This window comes from Eurypyga helias, unplaced genomic scaffold (assembly GCF_000690775.1).
Source record: "Eurypyga helias isolate BGI_N326 unplaced genomic scaffold, ASM69077v1 scaffold12179, whole genome shotgun sequence".
Classification (NCBI taxonomy): Eukaryota; Metazoa; Chordata; class Aves; order Eurypygiformes; family Eurypygidae; genus Eurypyga; species Eurypyga helias.
In genome coordinates, this window is record NW_010270164.1 from 4,949 (window position 1) to 10,562 (window position 5,614).

A 5,614-nucleotide genomic window follows, 5' to 3' on the forward strand; every position below is an offset into this window, starting at 1 on the left:
GTACATATTTTCCATTGTAAGCTTCCAAATCTTCCATTGTAAGCTCGTGGGACTGAGGTGGCTAGGTGCCTTTGAAAACATGCCTTCTAAATGCTTTCTTTTAATTAAATCCTATCATGAGTAATACTTCTTATGTCTTGTAAGTGATTAATACTTGTTACAAAACTAGTAAGAATCTATTATTTCATACTAGCAAAAATAAAGTTTTCACGCTTTGAAATGTTGTTAATGTAATCCATGCAAACAAAATAAAATAAAATAAAACACTAACATGATTCAGTGACTGTGTTTAACTGGTTTTCCACAAACCAGGATATATTTCAAGGTAATTGTTAGTCTTTCTTGTGGCAACGGACTTTCTTTTGTGGATCCTTTTCCCGAGCTGCCAAAAACATCTGCCCCTTGGCAAGCGGCCAGCACTGATTTTAGGTCCACAGCAGGAGCTACTCTCTACCGTAGTTGCTTTCACTGAGAGGAGCCTTCTCAGAGCTGTACTGGTGGTTTCTGCAACCGTCAGCGCATTCTTGGAAACATGTTTTAGCTCTAAATTAGGGATCAGATGCTGTAACACATTGCCCTAAATTTTGCACACCAGTCAGCAGTGGCTTCTAAAGCTCTGAAAGATGATCCTCCTTCTCCATCGCCTTCCTGCAATTCAAGGTCTCCTTCAAAGTGGCAGCAAAGGCACCAGGGCCAGCTACCCACTCACCCAGTCCATCTTCTCAGTGGAATGCTTCTTCCTGCTCTCACATTTCCCCTAACAGCCTCCCCCAGGCAGCAATAGTGGCTGCAAACCAAAATGCCAACTGATTTTCACACCCACAGTGGATTAGTAGGGAATAGACTTCAAATTTTTTTTAATGCAGGAAAAAGTGTGAAGCAGTAGTAGGCTGAGCTGGGGAAAAGAGATTCTTTCCCCAGTGGTGAAGAGCACTTTGAGATAGCAAATATATTTTACACTTGTTTATTGCTCTTCTAATGCTGCAATATAGGATCCGAGCTTGGTAGCATCTGGCAAGTCTTAAATATGCTCATAATCCTTGTGATTCTGAGAAGATAGGTTACCAGGATCTCAGTGTGATTTTAGAGCACATCTCCATATTTTGGGAAGATTGCTCAGCATTTCTTCATGACCACTTAAGCTCCTCTAATCACAAATCACTAGCAATCGCTAGGTCCCTGTTATCCCAATTCAAGAAAATTACAAGAAATTGTATGAAATACTCTTTTGTTAATAAGCATAGTTGCAGCCAAATTCAGTTCTCTTAAGCTCCAGCCACTTGTACTTCAAATGTGGTTTTACAAGGTTTAGCTCTTGATCTTCTGCTGTTCTTGTGAATTACTTGATTTGAACTAAAAACATTTCAGATTAAGTTTCTTGGTGAGTCCTTGCAACAAAACACCATATTATAATGAATAAGTAGATGCTTGAATATTGAGAAAAACCTCAAACTACTCTCTTTAAGACCTTTGGCAGGAATTCTCAGGGAAGAAGATCAGGTAAGTGGCATTTATCCATTCTTATGTTGAAGAAAAGAACACGTCTGAGAAATCTGTCAGAGAAGAGGTATTTGTGTTCCTCTTTTTCCTCCTCTGTTTCCATCATCACAAAAAAACACATTAAAATAGCCTATTAAAAATTGACTGTTTATAATACTGCACGGGGAACTGATCAAATGAGGCCTTTATCCACTTAGGCTTGTCTGCACTGTTTAATTTTAAAAAATGGATGTTTAAGAGAGAAAGGGAGCTTCAAAACCACATTCATCTGAGAGTCTTGTTTGGAAGTTAGAAATAGAAGAGCTGATAAACAGAATAAGCCTATTTCAGTCTTGTTCGGTTTAAACAAAGATGTCCTTTAACTGTGAGTGTCCTTTTGTATTCTCTATTTCAAGTATTTCATGTCAAGTAGTTATACAGATTGAACTATCTTGAAGATTATTGGTCATCTTACAACTGGTCTGATTATAATAATGATTATTTTTAACATCATGAATATAGCCTTGCTGTTGACTGCAATTAACATTCACTTATTTTCTGGAGAACGCAGATCTATTTTTTTTGTACACAGGTATTATTTCCAAATTTGTATCTTAGCATTTCCAGGTATGTATTTACGTAACGTATGGATTATATTTTTGAGCGCTCCTTTCAGCAACATACTGTTTATATGAGAAAAAGGATTTTTTATCATCAGCTTCCCCATCTGCACTGCACTGCACATTTGACTTATTTCTAGAGAAAATAAACCAAATCTCAGAGTTAGTTTTCTATCATTTTTGTTCTGTGAAGATGAAAACAGTTTGGGTTGTGGGGAGGGAGGGATTGACAGTTCATATTGCAATTCCAAGGCGGCACTTTTCAAAAGAATTTTCATACCCCAGGTATTAGTTGCAGAGCCATATGAGCAAAGTCGTCTAAAAGTGCAACTACGAAGCTAACTCTTTACCCTAATCTTGGCTCTAGACCTGAGGCTTTCTCCCCAAGTACACAGAACTAAAATGTAATTTGCTCAAGTGAGACTCAGTGAAAATGAGAGGACTGTCCGTTTAAGAAAAATATATCATTCTTTATCGCTCTGAATGGTTGTGTTACAGCTCTGCTACTTTTGTGCTTCAGTTGAGCAAGTTACAGATATTAAACAGAATGGCACATCACAATAGGACATGAAATGAATTATAGCATAATGAGTGAACACATCTACGGTATTATTATACATAGTCACCTTTTATGTATTATGTAAAAGAACCCAACTTGAGAGATCTATCTCGTTTTTCATTTCAAAAGAATTTTGCAGAGAACAGTTATAGTGTCAATTATTTCAGTGTCAAATAGAAGATTTTTTTGAAAGCTGTAAAGTGCAGGAGGGCCAGGCTGAGGTAAGTCCACCACCAGTCACTTGGACAGCACTCATCGTAGCACACCGCAACAAAAAGCAGCAACAACAAATTTCAACCACGTTTTTGCTATCCAGCAGCATAACTGCTCTGCCTGGCATAAATGACAATACAGTGTCAGGGCTCTGACAGGCTACACAGAGGTCTTACCAGTGTCTTGGGAAGATCTTCACCATCCTATTTTACAGGCAGCTGCTTGCACTGTTGAGGAGATTTTATTCAGTAAGACTGATGCCCTGCAGAAAATAAGGCAAGGCAAAGTGGAACAAAACATTCCTTTCCAGGAGGAAATACCACTTCCAGTAGTAGCTTGCAAAAATAAGGTTACCTGCAGCAAAGAGGGAGGCAGGTTAAAGCTGATTCTATCTTTAAAAAGAGATGACAATGTTTTCACATTTTGTTACTTCTTCTCAGAACCAAGGAGCATTAGATTCTTCAACTATGGGACACACGTATTCAAGCTAATGCCTAGGCCACCCATACACCATCCTGCACAAGTTCAAACCTATGTCCATCAAAATTTACAGATGTTTATACAGAAAATAATATTTTACCTTCACGTCTTGAATTATAATGGCTCATGTGACCTTGGGATGTTTCACTTATTAAAAAAGAATTCAGATGTAACAAACCACAGAAAATGTATGCTATACAGGGTGCCTTCAAATGAAAATGATAGCTTCTTTTATTTTTTTTCTTTTGTTCCTGATAAAATATTTGGTCTATACATGTCATGTATTTGTAGTTTATCTGCATGCAACTGAAAGGATGGTTGGATAGGTCAAACATTTAAATAGGCTAACCATTTTTATACAGCTGATAGTGGTTTAGCAACTGCAAGAAATACAGTTCCCTTTAGAGAAATAACTTCATAATCTTTTATCTACTGAAAACCAAATACATTTTAAGGAAATTATAAATATTCCTTTTATCTTACCATGATAAAGAGATTTACTGCAAACATTAATGTACCTACTCACCACACATAATTTACAACCGAGGAAGAGCTTGAAATGCTTTTATGTAAACAGTCATAGATTCTCCTGTGGTTACCAAAAGGCTGTTTAAAACTCTCTAGTAGCAAGTGACCTTGAAAAACACCATTTCTAGCAAATCTCAATGTCTCCTTTTGCACAGTATTTACCCCGCTCACACCTTTTTCGTCTCAAATCCTTACATAAGCAGTGTCTGTAATAAAGGCAAATATATTTTTACCAGTTTCATATAAAGCAGCCCTTGGAACAGAAATGCAAATGAAAAAAAAGGTGTAAATTAATGGAAGCATCTTCCACCTCCTACAGCTCCTCAAGTACCTTCAACCATCTCCATTCACAGGAAATGCCTCATTTACCCTAACTGACAGAACGGAAAATATACAGGACTGCAAATATCATACAACAATGAGACTTCCATAACTACCACCACCACCTGTTATTATAACTGATGAGCAAGACTGCACTTGAAAGAAAAAAAGAGACACTTGCCCTATGCCCTCCATTCACATAACAATGTCTAGAGAAGGCTTTCAACTACAATGCATTCTTTCCTCAGAGTTCACCCATTCAGAATCTGGGTTCAGAAAAGGAGAAATGAGACTCCAGTTGTGACAATCTGCTTATTAGAAGCATGTTTAAAGAGTCAGAGTAAACTTAATATTTTAAGTTTCTGGTCTGCCTGTGAAACTACTACAAGCCCCCCTATTACATTAAGTCCTTCTAGGAGACTGGTACCTCCAAGAGTAACATCACAACCGGTGCAGCAAACACCGAGTGACAGACATTATGATATCCCTCAGGGAGGTACCTCATTTTATACATGATTCTGCATAATGAGACACAACATGTGAGCATTCTGTATTCTGGAATATCTATGGATGTGTCAGGTTTTCACACTAGCCTGTCTTTCGGTCTCAAATTTCCTGAAACCGTATGTTAAAAATACATTTCTGTCCTTTATGTAATCTTTTACAGAAATGGTATTACCCAGCTTATCAATTAATCCCTAAGTAAAAGGTAATAGTTATACTTCCCACTTCTAATCCATAAATATCAAAGTGTCTCACAAAGAAACATATTTATCAACAACATTTTAATAAAGGTTAAAAGATAAGTTAAAGTAGCTCCATATAAAAATTTCCATAGGTTTCAATGGAGAACATTATCAGAACATTTGATAAGGAGGCACTGTGAAATAATTGATCTATTAAGGTCATTACAGAAAAAAGAAACATGATTTGCATCAAAGTCTAACTGAAGCCACAGTTGTAGACATACGCAGTGTAACAGAAAGCAACATCAAACATGCTTTTAAGATCTCCTAGCTTGGCCAGAATAGGATTGTAGGAGTTCATATTACATCTCCTAAGCCCCAAGATGCCAGACCCACCATAACCAACTGATGCAAAAGTTTATTTCAACAACCAACTGTAAAATTGATTAAAAATTGGCAATTTACTCAGAGTGACTTTTAGGCCCATGGTTCAGTGCAGACCTCTAAAACCAGCAACCAGGACACAACTTCCTGTGCTCTGGTAAAGCACCAAGACCTCAGAGAGGCCCCAGCACTGCACACACAGAAGAGAAGGCAATCCTCACATCCAAAGAGGCTGGAACCTCTGAAACAACATGGGAAAATGACACAGACACAGATATGTGTCTGGCAGCTAGGGTCAACAGCCTGCAATGCTGGCAATAGCCAGCACGCAAGCTCTTGCCCTG